We start from the raw sequence: 21971 nt of genomic DNA, 5'->3' as shown, positions 1-21971 counted from the left end.
CAGTGAATGAAGCAATTCACAGCAGACAGTACATGTGCTTTAGGTACAAGGTCGCATTTTGCTTTTTATATTGAGTGCCTGCCGGTATGGTGACACATCACACATGGCTGGGCAACAGAATTCGGTTTCCAGGCAGCCATGGTAAGCCAAAGGGTACGTGGGGTTGGCTTCTTCCACCTTCATAACATGTTGGAATGGTTTCAAACTGCAGCGTCCTCCTTGCCCATAGCAAGCAATGCTGGTTGGGTTTAACATTTAAAAGGAGGGGCTGCGGTTTTCAGGTGGATGTGCAGCACACCCCTCCCCCCACCTCACTGCATGGCTATTCTCTGGGATGATCCCTTCACCCTACCACAGGGCCACCCAGAGGACTCAAGGGGCCTGGAGTCTTCAGCGGCGGGGTGCCCCCGCCGCTGAATTGCCGCCGAAGACCCGGCACTTTGGCGGTGGGTCCCGGAGCGGAAGGACCCCCGCTGCCGAATTACCGCCAAAGACCTGGAGCGGAAGAAGCTGTGGGGGCCCGGGTCCCACGAGAGTTTTCCGGAGCAAGTGAAGGACCCTGCTCCAGGGGCCCCACAAAACTCTTGTGGGGGCCCCTGTGGGGCCCGGGGCAAATTGCCCCACTTGCCACCCCCCACCCCCTCTGGGTGGCCCTGCCCCACCCCACCATGTGGCTATTCTCAGGGATGATCCCTTTTAACAGCCCAGCATGAACGGGGTCCTTTTACAGTTCCCTTACAAAAATTCCCTTATTTCAACCAGGTGACCATGAATGATATCACTCTCCTGAGGCTAACATAGAAAGAGAGAGACTGAATGTTGCTTGAATGCGACCAAAACCCAGGACCATTCGCTGCCATGCTTTGTGCTACAATGATTCCAGACTACTGGCTTGGCATGGTAAAGTGTCCTACCGTGGAGGAAGAAATAAGGCAGCCCTCCCCAGAAACCTTCTGCAAAGGCTTTCAGAGTACCTCTAGGAGAGCTTCATGGAGATGTCTCTGGAGGATTCCCGCTTCATCCCCAGACATGTTAACAGACTTTTCCAGTAGCTGTACTGGCCGTGAATGCATCCTGATTCTTCAGGGCAAATCAAACCTTAAACACACCTGCTTTTAACCCCTGTAGTGTAGTTACAAATGTGCACTCACCAGAGGTGACTTCTCCGGTTTCAAGGTCTGGGAACCCACCTTGGGAGGATATTGGCTCCAGGGTGATGAAAAGGTCCCGGCTGCTGGAGAGAACGGATTCGCCGCTTGCCTGCTGTGCATTCTCCTCCTCCTCCTCCTCCTCCACAAAATCCTCCTCCCTGTTGCGTGAGACTCCCCCCTTGCAGGTGTCCATGGACAATGGTCGGGTAGCGGTAGGGTCCCCCTCCCCCAGAATGCCATGCAGCTGATCATAGAAGCGGCATGTATGGTGCTGTGAGCCAGAGTGACGGTTTGCCTCCTTAGTCTTTTGGCAGGCTTGCCTGAGCTCCTTGACTTTCACAGGGCACTGCTGTGGATCCCTGTTGTAGCCTCTCTCCACCTTGTCCTGTGCAATTTTGGCATATATATTAGCATTTCTTCTTTTTGATCAGCATTCGGCCTGCACAGATTCTTCTCCCCATACCGCAACCAGATCCAGTGTCTCCCGTTCGGTCCATGCCGGAGCTCGTTTGTGATTCTGGGGAGATTGCATGGTCACCTGTGCTGCTGACCCCACCACACTGACCAAACAGGAAATGAAATTCAAAATTTCCCGGGGCTTTTCCTGTCTACTGCATCGGAGTTGAAAGTGCTATCCAGAGCGGTCACATTGGAGCACTCTGGGATAGCTCCTGGAGGCCAATACCGTCGAATTGCATCTGTACTACCCCAAATTTGACCCAGCAAGGTTGATTTTAGTGCTACTCCCCTCGCCGGGAAGGAGTACAGCAGTCGATTTTAAAAGCCCTTTAGGTTGACGGAACAGGGTTGATTGTGTAGATGCATTGCTTATAAAATCAACCTAACACAGCTAAATTTTACCTAACCTTATAATGTAGACCAGGGCTCAGAATAGAATATCTGGGTGGGAAGGAACCTCAGGAGGTCATCTAGTCCAATCCCCTGCTCAAAGCAGGACTAATCCCCAGATAGATTTTTGCCCCAGATCCTTAAATGGCCCCCTCAAGGATTGAACTCACAACCCTGGGTTTAGTAGGCCAATGCTCAAACCACTGAGCTCTCTCTCCCACAATAGACAAGGTACAGAGGGTAGGTATACACTGTAATGCAAGCCCAGGGTTAGTGGGATTCTAGTCAGCTGACCCAGGTTAGAGAATCCAGAGCCGTATTACCCCTACATTAAAATTTTTCTAATACAGGCTTGAAACTGGGGTTGTGCTGTCCACACTGCAGCATGCAGTAGACCTGAGGCAAATCAATCATATCCCAGACTTCCTAGTGCCCTCCCGAAATGTGGCCAGTCTTGCACTTTGGCCGTGGTGCACTGTGGGAAAACTTGATAGCCCTCCCTGACCATGACAGAAATTTTGAACAGCCTGCCAAGCAACATGGAGGAGACCCCCTTTTCAAGAAGTTCTCTTGCTTGCTCTTTCACTTCTGTGGCAGGAAAGGGACAGAGCTTCCATGAGGTGCTGGTGGACATTTTGGTGGTGTTTTCTGACCTACCAAAGGCACCTGATAGAGCGTTGGATGGAACAGAAGGAGGAGGAGGAGTATCCTGGCATGGCAGACTTGCACTGGCTAATGCTGCTCAATACACTTGGTATAGCTGCTGAGATCCCCTCCGTACACCAGCGCTTCTGACAAGCCCAGACTGGCGGGATCACATAATCAGGCAGACCTGAGATGACCTGCAGGGGGTTCAGAACTTTCACATGAAGAAAGCTACATTTCTGGAGCTTTGTGAGCGGCTTGCCCTGAGCCTCCAGCGTAAAGACACACGCATGAGGCCACCCCTGCCAGTCCAGAAGCAGGTTGTGATAGCCATCTGGAAACTCACTACCGGGTCCATTGCCAACCGGTTTGGTTTTGGAAAGTTGACTATGGGCAAAGTGGTTGCCTCAGAAACCTCTGCCATCAGGCATGTGATTTACCCCAAGGTGGTGGGCATAAAAGATATTCCTGAAGTAATTGCTAGCTCTGCGAGAATGGGGTTTCCTCACTGCGCTAGGGCCACTGATGGGACATGTGCCCATAGTTCGCCATCCTCAAGGAACTCATGAGTACATAAAACACAAAGGGTTTAACAGACCCTCATGGATCACAGAGGTCCATTTACGAATGTCAGCATGGCCGCACTGGGAAAGTTCATGATGCTGGGGGGTTTTGCCAGTCAAGTCTACATTCATGGACAGGCTAGGACACTATTTCCACCAAATGATATTATCATAAATGGCATTACTGTCCCCCACCATTATTCTGGGGTTCCCCAAACACCCCCTTTTGCCTCAGCTTATGAAACAGTACATGGATTTCAGAGACCCTGGCAAAAGACGGTTTAATTACACTCCCAGCAGGTGAATAGCTGTTGAATGTGTTTTTGGCAGATTGAAATCTCTTTATTGATGTCCACGGCCCCATTTGGATGCCAGTGTCATCGATGCTGTATTGTATGGGTTACTGTGGCTTGCCATTTCCCCCTGACAGCGAGGGGCTGCTGAATAGGGATACTCAGCCAGAAAGTGTACCTACTGCAGCTAGAGCGGGATGCATCTGGGCAACAGAAGTCAGGGATGCTTTGTGCTCCCACATTATGGACTTGCATGACCCAGTTGAAGATGGGGAAGAGTACCTCTATGAATTTGCTTGTGGGAAGGATGGGGCTAATTGATTTTGGGGGGAGTGCTTGGGGCGGGGGGGCTCGATTGCCATGCAGTGTAGGTCTGAATGACACAATGGTTTATGAAATGGTGGGGCCAGGGGGAGATGATTCACAGTATGGATTCATATGAGGAAGTGAGTGAAGTGTATATTGCTGTACATACCTGTATAGAGGAATAGAGTTTGGTTACTAATTTCTAATTGTTCCTGATCATGTGTTTTAGCTTTATTATTTCAGATCATGATTGTCTGATGAGATTCGGTGATAGCAAGAAGCTTTCTTGATGACATAAAAGGCTTTATTTATAAATGTATTAAAACAGGACAGCGTTCACCCATTGCCAGGCAGGCGAGCTGCCATTACAACACCCAAGCAGCAGTTACAAAAGAACAGTTCTAGAACAAAATAAAATAGAAGTGCATGAACAAGTGAAAACATGATATAAACCCCCTATTGCTGAGGTCCCCAGCTCCCCCCTTTCTCCTTTCCCATCTTTCATCATTTTCTGTGCACTTGGCACTGGAGGAGGTATCCACAGGAGAGGGGGTCAAGATGGAGGGCTGCATGGGCTTTAATTTCCCTGCCCAGACGCTCATGGAGCCAGATCATATGGACCATCGACCCAGGCCTGGAGTTTTCCAAGCTGTTTCCTGACTGAGGGTACATCAGAGGGTGAGGGAGAAGCAGCAGGAGCTGGTAATCTTGATATCAGCAGCTCAAACAGTTCACGCTGCTGAGCTCTGTCCTCCTTTAGCTACCATTCCTGTTCCAGGAACTGTATAGCAAGTGCCTGCTCCTGTGCTGAAACCCAGTCCTCAGGTTTTGTGGTGAGCCTCAGCCTTTCCTCCTTCCTCTTGGCATGCCTTTTTCTCTAGTCTTAAATCCTTTTGTTTCTGGTACTGGACCTAATTGATGGCCCTCTCAAGAATTTCAACTATCAGTTCGTCACAGAAACACTTCCTCTTGGAAGAGTCCGTGACAGCACATGGGGCCAGGTTTGTGCTGCACTATGGGCAAGCTGTGCGGGACAGCAGCCAGTAGAGGTTGCGGGGCCTGCAATAGGAGAAGACACAGACGGTTATTGTCTCAAATAGTTCAGTGGAGATGCACAAAATTCATTCTTGTGGAATTTCAAGGAAATAAAATGTTACATTTCAAAACTGAACTGCAATGTACTGTGAAAGGGATGCTTCAGTTCACAGAATCCCACAGCCTGGTTAATCACAATTAAAATAGTGCAGAGACAATGGTCAGTTAAAAAATCTAACTGTTCTTGTTTGACAAAAATTGCAGAACTACATGGGGTGGGGGGTGGAATGGTCAGTAGCTTTGCTCCAAAAGTTAACAGAAATGGACTCGTTTTGAAAATGGATCACGTCCCCCCCCAAAATACACACAGCGTTCACTGTTTCCAGATGGCTATGCAGACTGTTGAGTGATTACTGAGCAGCATACATAAAGGCATGGCAATGTAATGTTGTTGTTTTTAAGAAACAGGAATGGCCCTAGCAAAAATCTGTGCCTTTCCGGTAAAAATACTCTTTAAAGATGTTCTTTACTTTGCCTTAATCAGTCGCCATTTTGAACTCCATTTGGTAAGGGGGAGGAGGACACCAGGGAACTGGGATACAATCTGCCATTAGTGGATACATGCTGCTAGCCTGGGTATCTCCTAACTTTTGCATTGGTTCTTAGAGCGGAAATCCCTCTCATTGCTGTAGCAATAAACATAAAACTGGAGCCAGAAACTTACTGGGCTCAGGGATGGCTTCTGTCCCTTCTATGTCTGCTGCAGGCTTAGTAGCGGGCCATTCCTTGGGAGAGAACAAATAGCTCCTCTGAGTATGGACCTAGAATTTGCTCGTGATCCTGTTTCCAAGTGTGTTCTGGGACCAGATTCAGCCCCAGAATGACTTCATGGTTCTCACTCGGTGCCTGCTACTGGCTCCCATCAAGCCCCATGCTGGATTCTGGGGCCAGCAGGACACCATCCCGGTTGACCCAGGTTATCATGCACCACAGTAGGCTCTGTGCTGGGCACAGTACCGAGCATCCAGACAAACGCCTCATAAATCAGGCACAATGTTGGCGAGTTGCCCAAGGTGCAGTTCTGGTCCCTGGTCTTCTAGTTCTCAATCCTGAGCCACTGAATCTGCTTCCTGAACTGGTCACTGGTCTGGTAAATTTGCAGAGTTGCCAGCTTCTTTGCTTTCTGCTGTTATGCCTGTTCATTCCTGGTACTTTTACTAAAGTTCACAGTTTTGCTGGCCTTGCACCAGAGATTCTCCAAAATCAGGCTGTGCTCCCGTGACCATTAAGCAGTGCGCTTCGCAAAAGGCGTATTCTGGTCAGTCTCCATTGCAAACACAGGAGGATCTCTGATGGGGTGTTTGCAGCTCAGTGGTCAGAAGACAATGGAAAGGTTAACACTGACTCACTGAGCTGCTGGTGTATGCCAAGAAGGGTGATTTCTGTTTTTCAACTGAGTTGGTTGGAGATTCTTGGGATAGAGAGGACAAAAGAAGTTGGCCCATGGGATTGTGGATTACTTTTGTCAGACTCCCAGGACCCAAGTCAAACAGTGCTGTGTTGACACTACAAAGCAATAGGGCATGAACCCTGGGTCATGGCTTGACATGGGCACAGACCCTCTACCCCTGCAGGTTCCAAGGACTCTAGGTCTGAGCCTGAGTCTGAGAGATTTGTGTGTAGATGGAACGGGAGGTTGGGCTCAAGCCTGAATCAGAGCTTACATTGCAGGATAGACATACCCAGAGAGATTAAGTGAATTACCCAAGGTCACACAGAAGTCTATGGCATAGATGGGAATTTGAATTTAGATTTCCCCAAGTCCCAACTCAGTGCCAAACCATGAGCCCATCCTTCCTCCCCAAATCAAACCTCCACCTTTTACTCACGATAAGGACTGTCAAACATCTTTATTCTTCCTAAGGAAATTGGCATCTCTTTTTGTTCAGTACAGTATCCTGATGAGCCCCTCCCCCCAACCCCTGTGAGGAAAAAGCCCTTCTATTGCATAATCTCCTCCCCTGTCTATTACTCAAAATGACAGGTTGGATTAAAATCACCTTCTTCCTGCCTCTTGCTGGCAGCACCCAGCCCAGGAGAGTTGCTGGACAATAGCCTGAGAAAGAAGAAAATTGCAAACCACTGTACGTGTAAAAAAAAAAAAATGCAATCAAGTCATTTCTTTGACTCCTTTGCAAATAAAATGTTAAAAATACTCAACTAGTTCTCTATTTTAGAACCACTTTAAATTGTTTGGTAAATGGCAGCTGAACAATATCTGTATTGCTGGATAATTTACCTTTCTGTTTTGCAGTTGCTTTAAGATCTTCTGGGAGTTACATGATTGATTTCTTCTAAACACTTGTTTTGTCAGCAGTTTTAAGAAGCTATATAGACAGTGTGGTATTCAATGATCAAAGAGGGGTTAGCTGGATAGGTCACTATATCACTGCTCATGACAGACACATTCCATTCCTGCCTCAGGCTTTGTATTTTTAATGCATGAGTGGAGTACAGATTTTTTTTTATATATTGGCTACTCCAAGGCTCTGCTATATAGTTTTATTAATGAATATTTTCTTGTGCATCTACACATTACTTTGTGAGGATTGCAGGAAGAAATCATTCCACTGGGTCTCTACACGCTCTCTTAGTCTCATTTTACAGCAAAATTGACTTTGGATTCCGTCATTATTAAGGCATAAACTAACTTCCAACTATTTAGATCATTTAATAGGCGCTATTTATATATTTCCCTTTGTTTGCATCAGCTGTATGGTAACTAAATCGGAATTGCTGTGTTTAACCTTCTGTAATCTCCACCCACATCCCCAAAGTTCTTGTGTGCATCAAGGACGCAGTATAGATTTTCAGTCTTAGACAAGTGGGAAAAGGACGTGTAGGAAATGCTCTACTTAGGCCTTATTGCAGGCTTGGCTCCAGACATACCACACTAAAGATGTGGGAAGACATTTGCCCTGGGTTTTTTTTTAATTTTACATCCTCTTTTTTACTTAATGATTCATCAATTGTATTCAACCAGTTAAAAACGGTGGGCCGAATTCAGGATCAATGTATCACAGCATGAAAAATAGGTGGCATTATTGTTATTTATATTACAGTAGCACCTAAAGGCCTAAACTGAGACTGGGGTACCATTGTGCTAGGTGCTGTACATACACCTAATAAGAGACTGTCCTTGCCCCCTAAGAGCTTGCAGTCTAAACAGACAAGGCATACAAACAGAAGAGAAAGAAAGAAAGCTGTATTACACCCATGTTGCAGATGGAGAACTGAGACACAGAGATATTAAGGGACTCTATATAGTGTTAACCATCTAAGCTACTAAACTTAAGGTATTGTAAATTCCTGACTTTTCCATGCTAAGAGTAATTGATTAAATATAAAATACAGATGATAAATATATTGCATCTATCGTACTGTAAGATACGGTGTCCACAACTCTAATCTATGCACCGTTCTGACTTGGGAAGCTGTCGAGGTGTTTTACGAGCAAGGAACGTAATTCAGTGTCTTTGAAAAAATGTCATGGTGAACGGTGTGCTACAGTGCTGTCAATTTATTTTTATGTATGATAAGATAAGCTACATTTTATTGATCCACTAATACATAATTTGTGGGCATTGTGAGACATGCCAAGGGAGAGGCCAACATTTCTCTTGTAGCCCGTTCATGGTGTCTCTGCTGTTTTTTCAGCTTTACTTTACTAGGTCACTGTGATCTTTGCTCTGTTATTGGTTTGAGTGTGGCTCAGGAAAGAGTAATTCCAAAAACCTGATGACATTCATCTGATGGCTGTTCAGTGCCCCATGTGAATAAGTTGGTGGAAACAGTTCAGATCCTGGTGGACAAATGGGCTTCTCATGAAAGCTACAAGCAGAGAGAAAGGATGGTCTTGTAGTTAAGTAGCTCTGGGTTGAATTTCTGGCTGTTACTTCCTGTATATCTTTGGACAAATGGCTTAAGCTCTGCCCCTCAGTTCCCTATTTGTAAGATTTGAAGGATAATTCTTTCCTCCCCCACCCTTAGTTTGTTTGGTCTCTTCAGAATTTAAGCTCTTACTTTGTGTCTGTACAGTACCTAGCACTACAGGGCTTCTATGCGCTAGCATACTACACATAAGTCATAGAAAACACATTTGCTATTAATTGGCACCCTGCATTGGCAAATCAATAAAGAGGCCAGGATATGAATGGGCAATGGAGACTGAACTATCCCCTCACCTTATCACTAGAGGTGGTCCCTTCTCAACAGAGGTGAGGTAGATTAGGGGGATGGCATAGGGAAGATTGCCCCATTGAACCAATTTTATGGATGACGGGAAAATTTCAGTCCCCAGAGCCACCAATCTGGCACCCAGATGTTTCCTTTTAAATAAAGGGTAAATCAGACACATTTCAATGCTGCCAGTGTATCTTCTTAAGTAAAACTGAACACAGAGGTCAGACCTGGATAAGATGAGGGACTGGTGAGAAAAACCTGGTGGCACTTGTTACTGAAGTCTGAACTTCAGCTGCACCTGACTGACTTATTTCTTGCCAACAAATCTTGTTCTGATATCAGCCCTTTGTTCTCTTTGTGTGTTTGCAAACCAATCCTAATTTCTGGGCACACATTTGTTATTCATACGTGTTCACTACTTAATTTCTGTGAACAAATTCTCAGTCTAAGGGCTGCACATGAACTGTTCACTTTGCTTGTTCGCAGTTCATTATTTGCAGGGTGTGATAGGCGAAAAGTCACATGCTATTGTTCTCCCATCCTGACTTTGCCAATCTCACTGTGATGGAAGGTGTTTGCTGGTGGCTTCACTGAATGATCAGGCAGTTGGCCTCTGTTCACCATGCCTCTACTTTTTCCCAGGCCACCTTCACATCTGGTGGTAGTCTGTCTTTTATTCAGTCTTAGCGATCCCTGAGGTGATGGGGTTCCTAGATATGAGGTTTGGCTATTGACCCCCATGAGTATCCAATCCCTACAGTTGTTCCAGAGGGTATTTGTCCTTTCCTTTCTTCCCCTGCGGGTCTGGGGGGGGGAGCATCTAGAAAGTGAGAGGTTTTGTGCCCTTCTTAATGAGTGGAGGGGAGTTGGTTGAGGTGTTTGGGCTCTGTCCCAGGGCACTGTAAGGGTTACCAAATGTCCAGCACCCAGGAGTGCCTTAAGGCTGCCATGCTGGGCCACTTCCTACCACCCGCTCTCCTGTCAAAGTCTTACAGTCTGTCTCAAAGTAGTAAGAGAAATGGTACTAGTTGAACCTTCAGCCCTCCTGGGCTCAGCAGGCAGGCTCTTCCTCTCCTGCAGTGTCCTTCCTCAGGAGCCCTCAGCATAGGTCCCTCTCCCTGCCTGAGCTATCTCACTCCCTCTGAAACGCTACCTCCAGCTGGAGCATGCTCTACAAGTGTGGGTGGGCAGGGTCATCTGAGCCTGGAGTTGCTCCTTTTTACATGCTCCATATGGTGAACTCAACTTCTAGCCACAGAGTTTCCTTGGCTTTATGGGACTGAAGGTATGAATTATGCTAGCACTAATAATAGCTGTCACATAGGTATTACTGAAATAGATCAATGTGCATTTTATATAAGAATAATCTCTTTATGTAATATTTATTTTAAGGTAGAATTTTAATCTGAGCAGTTGTGGAAAGTATCTGCTTTTTTCTGAAGAGCACTGCTTTGAGCCATCCATCAAACACACATTTAGGTGCTTAGCTTTCCATTACATGGAGAAAAATTTGGAAAAGATTTTTTTTTTTATTTTTTTTTTTGCTTCTAGCAAAGTTATCCCAACATGGTCTGACTGTGCATGGCTGGACAGGCTGCAATTCTACAGGTCTGTCTGAGAAAGGCAGATTTATTTAAAAAACTGAACCATAAGAGACTGGCTAAAAAATTACTGGCTTCAAACAATATTAAGAGAAGCACTTTGAATATTTTTTCTATGCAACATGGCCAGTTGGTTCCCAGTGAAACATAACTCTAATAGCCCATCTATTACATAAAGAGATCAATGTGCTGTAACTTTTTATTAGACACCCTCAGAATCCATGTGAATGTGCAATACCTGGCTGTCTGGCAAAACTGTGTTAGCGTTACTGGTAGATTAGGACAAACCATGCCATTGTAATGTTTTACTGGATTGCTAATGTAACACTTCGTTTTGGGGATTAGGACTTTGGTATTCAGTACCTTTTGGAAGAGGAAGGAGGTCTGATTATAAAGGCACTGAATTATCTAGATTGAGTTCCCCTCTCTACCTCAGACCTCTTGTGTGATCTTGGGCAAGTCATTTAAGCTCTCTTTGCCTCAGTTCCCCTTCTGGAATATCTGTTTGTAACACTGCCTTTGTCAAATCCTTTGTTTGGCTTCTTTATTTAGATTGTAAATGCCACAGACTGGGGATTGACCCTTATGATATTGAATGTCCAACACCTAACTTAATGGTGCCTTGATCTCAGCTGGGGCCTTAGATGCTACGGTGATGGTGGTGATGATAATAATTGAATCTTGAGGACATTTTGTAACCAATGATATCGCCTTCCAACTGAGTATCTCAAACATTTGAGAACCATTAACTCATTTTAATTTTATTGAATGATACAGAATCAAAACAAGTTTTGAATTTATATTCGACATCTTAAAATGTTCTGAGTGATGCGTTTTAAAACATTGAGTGACGTGATTAAGAGCTGCGAGCACCTTGCAAGGTACAGCTGCTGCTGGTGAAAATATTAAACCTTTTCTGGTGGAGTCTGAAGAGTCTGCAGACCAAATTCTGTGCTGCCTCAACATGCCGAAGTAAATGAAATTGCACAGGATAAAAATCAGTGCAGACTCTGGCCCCCTGTGTTCTCGCTGATGGGAAAAATGGGTTGTATTTGTAATGCAGATCATCTCTGTAGAATTACAGAAATGTCAAGCTTCTTCTGCCAGAGATAGCCTCTTGTCATTGGCTTCATTCTCCATGTATAAAATATTGCAGTTATTTGAGGGTGCAACATTGCACCATCTGCAATATTGTACAGCACCTAGTTCAGTGGGGTCCTGACTCCGATCCATAGCTGGCACTACAAATAATGCAATACCTAGGTTATGTCTTCACTGCACCATTAACTCAGGCTCTTCCTGGGCGTTGCTCCTAATACCCCGCCTGTCTACACGCACACACAAACTTTTCACCTGAGTATAGTGGTGCTTTACACCCAGGCAAGTTGATTTGGTTGGACTGTAGGCTAAAGCCCAGGTTCTGCTTTCGCTCAGGCTGGTAACCCACCCAGTTTGCAATGAGGACATAGGCTAGAACACTTGAATCCTGATCGTCCTCCAGTGGTTTCCCACAGTTCTCCCCATGTTCCCAGAAGAACAAACAACTTCTCCCACAGGTCTCCGGGAAAGAATCATGGAGCGGCTCAGCTTATTGCAGTACAAAGGACCACGGGCTATGCCCTCAGAAGTTTTAGCAACACACACAGATCAGTGCAGCACCAGTAAGGACACAGTAACTAAAGTGTGTGGGTTTTCACACCTAGCATAATGGGGTCCTAATCTCATTTGGGGACTGTAAACCTTACTAAATTACAAATAATAATTTGTAAATAATCTGACCCCACCAGATAGGATAGCTCCTGAGGTTCCATATGCAGTTGATCCCTTCCACACACCTCTTCCAACACACAGGGCTGAATGGAGATTTGCAGTATGGCTGATGCTGAGTTTGAAAGGCATCAGTAAATGCTAATGGGCTAGAAACCAATTAGCTTCTAAAATGGGACTTGATTTGACTTTTTCCCCATGCTGAGCTGCAGAAGAAGAATTGGAGTGTGTGTGTGGGAGGAGGATATGATATGTGTGACCATGAGTCAGTCCCGAGTGAAAAGAGGAGCAGTGAGATTAACCTACCATCAGATCAGAATAGTTGGTGAGCCACAGAACCTTTCTGCATCAGCAACTCCCTTTCCCTGCACCCATCAACAGGATTTACTCCACACTTTATTACATTTTCTAGGGATTCTTTAAAAATATATATTTTCCCTGCCTTAAGCAGAGCATTTTTGCTTTTAGCATTAATACTACTTTCTATTCAGTACCTTATATTTCAGCTTCATCTCCTTGAGTCTAATGGAGAAGTAGTTTAACAGAGATTTCCTTATTTCAAGAGTAGAGTTACTGCCTCAGTGTCATCCATTGTGGCTTCTCGATCCTGACAACATTTATTCACTTTCTCCTCTTTACATGGTTGCATTTTCTTTTTGCATCATGTGCTAAATCATTCTGACACCTTGTCTTCTATAGCTTTTCAGTTCTTAGAAGCAACTTTCAGAGAACTTTCAGAGAACCTATTTTTCCATACACTTTCTATTTCTGTCTCAAGAGCAAGGCACCTATTTCTATAGTAATAGAGCCTGGAGACCCCAGCCAGGAACCAAGGACCCAGTGTACTAGCACTGTATGCACAGAACTAGAGCCGGTCAGAAGACAGAATTTCCATTCTGCCGGTAGCTCTGACCTTTCAATATATTTATTGTATTTAATTTTTGGTTCTGAACTGGAAATTTCTAAATTTCCCATGGAACAAAAATTGGGAACAATTTTTACTTGGGACTATGGAAATGTTTTGTTTCAATAGTGTCAGACTTCATTATTTATAAAGTCTAAATGAAATTAAAATAACAAAGTCAACATGAAATGTTTTTATCCTATTGAAACAAAACATTTTTACGTTGAATCATTTTGATTCTCTCATTTCATTTTGACTCTTCTCCATCAATTTTTTTGTGAAATCGACACATTCCCACGAAGCATTTAGATTTTAGCAAAACTGCATTGTCTGATGGAAAACTCTTCCATCAAAAATGTTTCAGTCAGCTCTGCATACAACAAAAAGACAAAAGACTGCCCCAAAGAGCTTACAATCTAAATATATAAAAAGATACAACAGCCAGACTCAGAGGAATACAAGGTAGCAGGCAAATTACTATCATCAGCATAAGTAGCAGTGGCTGAAGCTCATCGGCTACATAGCCATTGTCAAGGCGGACTTTCCATGTGTCCTGAGAGCACTGGGCAAGCACCACTTGTGCATTTAAGGCAGCATTGAAGAAACAGGTGATCTTGTGAAATCACAAAGCATTTCCCACTTTGAATGTGCACATGGTGTCTCATGCTGTATCTACAATAATGTAGCTGGCACCTCTGGAAACTGCATGGCTGAAATCCTGCCCTGTGCCTTGAGCCAGACCCCACGTGCCGACAGCAAGGCAGATTCTCCTTACTGCATTAGCCTCAAAGGGAGGGTGTATAGTCTCCCAGAAAGAGAGCATGTTCATCTCCCACTTAGCTAGCACATGTGCTCCAACAACAGCATGCATTAGCTGGGGTACACACTGCTCTTTTATACAGCAGCAGCAAACAGACCCTGAAGCAGGACATTCTTCAGCCTGCAAGATAGCTTTTGCACTGAACCAACCAGCAGTGGCACTGTTCTGCTCCCCCCTCTCACCTTGCATGACTACATTGGGGAAGGGTAGGATTTAGTCATAGATAGTCATGCACAAGGCCCAGAAGTAAAATGCCTACAATAAATCCAGTTGGACACCCAACACAACCACTGTCCTAAGTGGAGGCCGGCGGTGACGTGTATGTTGCATACACTCTTTCAAGCTAGGTATCTGGAAGCTTTTCAGAACATGTGGTGCTTTATTTCTCTGCTCACATTAGATGTGTTCAATGGCATACAGTGCAGTCAGGAAACTATTTGTTGGTTTAGGACACCCAAAGGCATTGTAGGCACTTCATAGAAGCCATAGAAAGATCTGCTTCCTGCTCCAAAGAATTTACAATCTAAGGCCCCAATCCAGTGATTGGATTCACATGGGCAGACTGTGATTACAATGAGATTACTCACACACTTGAAGTCAAGCATGTGTTTAAGTATTTGCAGGTTCAGGGCTCTGGTTTCCTCCATTTGTGTGTTTCACACAAATAGGGGAGAGAAAAACATTTTAAACACAGGAATTCAGGGGCAAATGTAGTACCACCGACTATTCTCAACTCATCTATGGAAATGCACTATATTTCAAACTGATGGTGGCCCTTTAACTCCATCAGCAAATCACTTGGATAGAATCAAAGGTGCTAATAGCTGAGTTTTAAGGTTCCTTGATGGAAAGACAAGAGCTTCTACATGTAACAAAGTGAATTTTCCCTGATCCCAAGAGTATCTGCCTGTACTGTGATTGAATAGTCTGTTCTCTTGGCTGTCAGGAGTGAATTGTGTTGTCTTGATCAAAAGTGCAGTTTACTTGGGGTACAGGTAATTTAATTATTAGTGACAAACCTGACAAAAGTACTTTGATGTGACAGATTCAGGATGCCTAAGTATTAGCATGGGGTGGAGGTGGGGGAAATTGATTGATTGAATAAATCAGTAACATATTCAAAGATGATTCTGAAACACAACCAAGAGGCCAGAGAAATGCAAAGCTGATAGCAGAGTGGAGTGAGCACAGGCTGACTGGGAGAGGGTCATTAATTCTGTATAAACTAGACTCTGTATGGTGAGAAACCTGGGTAAGTAAGTCTTTTGAAACTGTGTTTAGATCTTGTTCTAGCTCTTCCTATGCTAAAACAATCTAAGGACTTGATCCAGCGAGGACTTTCTTTGACTTCACTGGGTTTGGATTCGGCCCTACATCCTTGGAGATTTATGTAAGTGTGCTAATTTGTTTAAGGAGTTTACTTTCTTGGTACATCTAGCATAAATCTTAATATTTGTAAGGTGAAGGTGATCAGCATTGGCTGTAGCTGAGGCACTTAGACACAGACAGTGCCACCATCAACCACAGTGTGCTACTACAAGTGAATAGTTCTGTACCAAGCTGGATGACTCATGAGTGCCTGCAAAGCAAGGGGTTAAAATGCTGCCCTAGGTATCCAGAAACCCTTCAGTCATTGACAGCAATTAGGCTTGAGAACACAGGAGTTCCACGAGGGAATGTTGACAGGTTGGCAACATATGCCAGCTCCCCCTCAATAGAAAACCAGCAGTTTGGTAAGCCTGAGATTTGGTTGTGGGCTGAAACTCACCTCCATATTTAGAATAAAGAACTAGACTCTCTCACTACTCTGGAAGCTGGGATACAAGAACCAATGGTTAGTGTAGCTGTGAAATAAAGCGTGCTGCCGCAGTAAAAACCCTGTTGTTCTGATTCCTTCCCTTGATGACTGGCCAGTACACCAACTGTTGACACCTTGTCAGTTCTGAGAAGGACAAGAGATGTCTCTGCTTGTGAACTAACGCTTACAGAGTCTAGTGAGGTCTGACTACACAGCAGAGGGGAAGGTAGAGCGGACAATGAGGAGACAAAGGTGTCTGTGACTAATAAGAGCCAGAATACTTGACATGGTGTCTTTTATGCAGCATATTCTAAAGAGTTTTATTAAAAAAACCTGTTGTGATTAGTATACGTTTGGAAGTATCTATATTACTCTGCAAACTCCATTTTGTTTTGTGATGGCCAGTTTGATTATAGAAGTGTTCTGTGCCTTCACCTCGGCTCTGTAACCTCCATAATGAGCTGCAATGCACAGGAGGTGTCAGGAGAAATTCATGCACCTACCAAAGGGCTAACAATGGAGGGTTGTTAAACCTTAACGACCTTCCATTCAAATGGCTGCACTCTTGGACAAAGATCTGGCTAATATCCAGGGAAAACCGGCTGGGTTGGTAACCAAACAATGGATCACCTGACAGTGGACTTTGATCACCGGATGGGGGTTTGAGATTGACGATGGAGGTCACGTGACAGAAGGGATGGGAAGCTATAAAAGGACAAGGTCTGCTCTGAGTAGCTTTCTCTCACTAACCAGAACTAGAAGGTAAGATGGGGTAGGGGAGGGGCTTGAGGAAAGTCATGGACTCCCTGAACAGACACTGACCAAATCCCAACGGGCTCTTGGAATGCTAAGGAAGTTGAGGCAGGGATTTGCATTCACGTTTTGTTGTTGTTCCATACAGCTGCACCTCTCGTGCTGTCTGTGAGTCAAGTGTGATTGGTTCAGAATTCCTTTTGCCAAGGCTGTGTGTTCTTGCTTCAACTATTATGTGTCCACTATCCCATGTCCCTGAAGGATTAAACTATACACCAGAGCAGAGCTGAGCACCCAGAGGGTGGAGCTCTGGAAAGCATGTGCTTGAACAACTGGTGTGTCTTGAGGGGTCGGCACTGGTCCTGGGGAAGAGGAAAGCTGGACCATGAGCTTCCATTCCCTGGAAGTGGTACCAGATAGTTTGTGCCCAAGAGGCCAGAGACTGTGGCTGAAGCCTGCTGAGACACAGAAGAGCTCAGAAATGCCGTGACCAGTGCTTGGATCCAAGCACAGCAGCCTGGAGAGTGTCCAGCAGGGAAAGCTAAAACAGGTCTGACAACTATAAAAAAAAACAAGCAAGTAAATCAACAGATATGAGGGTAATCATAAATATGTCTACAATAAAAAGTGTGCTTTAACCCCTTCATAGCCATATGAGTCTTCAGTGTGCAATCATCAACATGCAGTGTATTGCATTGGATTGGGACCCAGGAGACCTGGGTTCCATTTTCATCTCTGCCACTGGCCCACCGTGTGACCTCGAGCAAGTCACTTCATCTCTCTCTGCCTCCATTTCTATCTGTAAAATGGGGGCAATAAGACTTACCTCCTTGGTCAAGTGCTTTGAGATGCATGGATGAAAATTGCTATATAAAGAGCCAAGTATTATTGCATACATGTCACAGATCCTAATGAGTGATCCCTAGAACTGCTGTGAGGGGAATCCAAGCCTCTGTGTTCTGGATCCCCTGGGGTGTGTTAAGCTTCTAGAGCCTCATAAGCTGCAGCACGGGTTCCTCCCTTGGCGTCTCTGGCATGTTTCCTGGACAGTGATGCTCGGTCTGCTATCCCGTCTCAGAAATGGAGCGCCTTAGCCCACATGACCTAGACCCCCCAGGAGCAGCGCTGGTCCCCCATAATAACTCACTTATTTAAACACACCCTTCTCCAAGAACTCCAACCCAAGGGTGTGAAGCTTCTGGTTTACAGTTTCTCCCTCTCAGAGGTACACAATATGTGTGGAGCGCGCGCGCACACACACACACACACACACACACTTTGCACAGTCTAATACCTTTATGCTCCTTTTATACTTAATCATCTAAAGCACAGGCAGGGCCGGTGCAAGGAAGTTTCACGCCCTAGGTGAAACTTCCACCTTGCGCCCCCCACCCCAGCCCTGCGGCAGCTCCCTGCCACCGCCTCCACCCTGAGGCGTGCCCCCCCCCGCAGCGGCGCCCCCTCCCGTGGCAGCTCCCCCTCCCCTCGGGGAGCCATGCGGCAGCTCCCCACCCCAGCTCACCTCTGCTCCGCCTCCTCCCCGAGCACGCCGCCCCCGCTCTAATTCTCCTCACAGGCTTGCAGCACCAAACAGCTGATTGGCGCCGCAAGCCTGGGAGGTGGGAGAAGTGGAGCAGCGACAGCATGCTCCGGGAAGGGGCATAGCAGAGGTGAGCTGGGGTGGGGAGCCCTGCAGCAGCTCCCCCCCCAGCCCTAAGGCACACACACCCCCGCGGCAGCTCCCCACCCACCCGGCCCGGGGAGCCGTGTGGCAGCTCCGCACCTCACCTCATCTCTGCTCCGCCTCCTGCCTGAGCACACCGCCCCCGCTCTAATTCTCCTCCCCTCCAAGGCTTGCGGCGCCAAACAGTTGATTAGCTCCACAAGCCTGGGAGGCGGGAGAAGTGGAGTGGCCGCTGCACTGGGAGAGGGAGTCTGAGCTGCACATGTCCGCGCGCCGCCAGCAGTCTAGCCCAGGAACTCTGTTTTAAAAAAAATAAAAAAAAATTGGGGCACCGCTTTTTGGCGCCCCCAAATCTTGGCGCCCTAGGCAACTGCCTAGTTTGCCTAAATGGTAGCACAGGTCATACAAAACAACAACCATGTGAAACTGCAATGTCCCTCACTGTCTAGCTCACCCTTCCCCTGTGAGTCCTTGAGGAATCATCTCAGTCCAGGAAGGTAGGGTGTCCCCTGCCCCATGAGGCATTAGATGCTGGGTTGCTTATCCCTTATGAACTAGAGAAAAAGGACCCCTGAGCAGAACAGCTCAAGCCCTTTCAGAACCTCCAGCCCCCTGTGTCAGGTGCCACCCTTGCCAGCTTCCCCACATGAGCACAGACTCCTGCCAGGTGACTTCATTGGCAAGGTGACCTTCCCCCCCTTAGGGTGACCAGATGTTCCGATTTTATAGGGACAGTCCTGATTTGGGGGGATTTTTCTTATATAGGCTCCTATTACCCCCCCCCCCACACACACACACACACACCCCGTACCCTTGCTATCTGGTCACCCTACCCCCACTGTACCAGTTCTTCTGGGCAGGGACCAGTCTTTAGTCTAGATTCAACAGATTGTCAACAAACTGGGTACTTAATTACCCTCTATTGTTCTTTTGCCACCAGCCTTTGGAATTTTTCAACCTAACATGGAGGCAAATAGAGCATACAGAAGGCAAAAGGCTGCACATTCAAAATGGAGTTTGCAGCCTGACATAGACACACATGGTTCATGAACTCATGCAGAATTCAGAAATTATATAGACATATTCCTAGTTCGTCACATTATGTAACTATATTTTAAGTCTCTTAGTTCTTTAGAAATTTTACATGCTGTAATAGATAACTAATTAATCTATTTGCCTACCATTTAGGGCCTGATTTAAAGCCCATTGAAGGCAGTGGAAAAACTGCTACTGACTTCCACTGGTTTTGGATCAGACCTATTTAGTGCATGCAACACCGTAATATCTCTTAACAAAACTACCACAGTCCACATATAAAAGGCCATCAGGTGGGCACTTTCCCTTCTTTCCCTGAATCAGCCACAGGATTTTTCTTCTCATCCTCATTCTGCTGCCTTTCTCTCTTGGAGCTACTTTTGTGGAAAAGTAGAGTAGGAGGATACAATGGTAGAAAATTCCTAGCTGCTGAGTTTGCTCCAGCTGTGGTGATCAAGGGGTTACAGATACGCTGAATATTGTTATGGGCACGCAGAGCGCTAATGCTTGTAGGGAGAATTTATTTCATAAGACGGAAGCCACAACACCCAGCTGGAATTGCCTTTGGCAGCAGATGAAAGGTGTGTGGTTGTAGAACAAAGAGCTCAATTTCGCATGTAGGAAATTAAGAGATCAGCTGAGTAATGTGATGCAAGCTTGGGGGGTTGCGAGGGGGAAATTAATGTTCTTTTTTTTTTTAACTTTTACAGTTGATGTATCTGGTGGTGATGCTGACAATGGAATGCTCTGCTAATTGAAGTTTGGATACAATACAAGTAAGGAAGCTGGGCCAACAAATGAGCTGTGTTGACAATATTCTAATAACCCACTCATGAGTCAGCACATTGGTGTTATTAAAAGATATCAAAAGTTATTGTTCAGAAATAGCCCCAGGTGCCATCAAACCATTTGGCAACAGGAGCTTTGATAATAAGTGGGTCAAAGGAAAATTCCAAATGTAAACAAAAATATTTAGGTTAGTACTCTTCTAATAAAAATTGCAGGAGCTAACAGTTTATTCCTCTCACTGGTTTATTCTTAATGTGACGTGTGTGTGTGTGTGTGTATAGGCAGAAATGCAGAGATAAGCACCAAGAGTGTTCTTCACAGAATGATTTTGAGGGGCCCGATCCAGCAAAGCATGTGCATAACTAAGGCACACGTAATCTCACTGTGGTCACTGGGACTACTCAGATGCTTTAAATTAAGCATATGCTTACGTACTTTGCTGGTTCAGGGCCTATAACCAGGAATGGAAGCAAGTTAACCAAAGCGAAAAATGGAGTAACACGAGATTCCGAGCCTGGCGTCCTCCCCAGTCCTATGACCCAGGAGTGGAATAGTGCCTATTCATAGGTGTCCTCCCTTTATTATCTCCCAAGCAGCTGACTTATTCAAGGAAGGAGGGGAAGCTGAGGTTGAGAATGTCCAGGGGAAAACCTCCCCAGCTGGCTTTCTTACCCACTTCCCTTTCTCCTGGGAAAGCATAGCCAATCTGAGCTGCTGCAGGAGTACTCTCCTACTCCCCCGAGGAGCATAGAGAGGTTATTGGATATGGGATGGGGGAGAGGGAGCAGCCATTATCATTTCAAATGAGGAAAAGAGTCCAGCAGCTGAAATGTGGGTTAGGTCCTCTCTCATGCTGGTACACCACACCTAGGGAGGGAGAGAAGAGAACCCCCTTGGAACTGCCTTCCTCCAGTGTTGAGAGGGGGTGAAGTGCCCCCACGGCTGCAGGAGGAGCACAGGTACACTAGGACAAGGTTGGGCACGGGGGCTGGAGGAGTAGGCAAAATTATTGTGTGACTGAGTGAGTAGAGTTGATATGGGACTGGGGCAGATGTGAGAACTAGGAAGCACCAAATTAACTAATTGGGGTTAGGGGGTGAAAAGTTGATGTAGCGTGTGGAGCACAAAATTAATTGATATAGGAGTAAGTAAGTAAAATCCATTTATTCATGTATGAATATTGGTGACATCATAGCAGAATTTTAGGAAGCCTTTTAGTTCCATCGCTAGCGTCAAGCACTCAACAGCTGGTCTCTCAGTGATGCGAGAAGCTCATCCATCTCCTTGCTGGTTGTCCCCTACTAAGGTGGCCTGCCAACAGTTCCTTCCATGATAACTTTCTCAAGTTATCAAGGTTGATTATCCAATCAAGATTCTTTCCATCTCTACGCCTAGTGAAAGTACATAATTTTCCACCTGTTGATTTCCACCAGCAGGGTCTGCTCTCCAATAATATTTCTAACATAATCCTTTGTTGTCTTTTCCATACCAGAGATGTGCAAGAGTCTTGCCAGTACCATGTCTCAAAGTCTTCAGTTTTCTTCTTACTGGTAGCATTAATTCCCATGATTCACATTGATAGGTCACTATGGAAGAAATTAAGCTTTTCACCAGTCAAATCTTTGTACACTTTCAGACAATGTACACCTTGAAATGTACAATGTAGGAGTGCAATGGCCAAAATCATATTTCTCACTATAAAATGGCAACACTAATTGTCTCTCACACTTTGGAAA

The sequence above is a fragment of the Chrysemys picta genome, chromosome 4 (assembly GCF_011386835.1).
Source record: "Chrysemys picta bellii isolate R12L10 chromosome 4, ASM1138683v2, whole genome shotgun sequence".
Classification (NCBI taxonomy): domain Eukaryota; kingdom Metazoa; phylum Chordata; order Testudines; family Emydidae; genus Chrysemys; species Chrysemys picta.
This window is presented reverse-complemented; position numbering follows the sequence as displayed.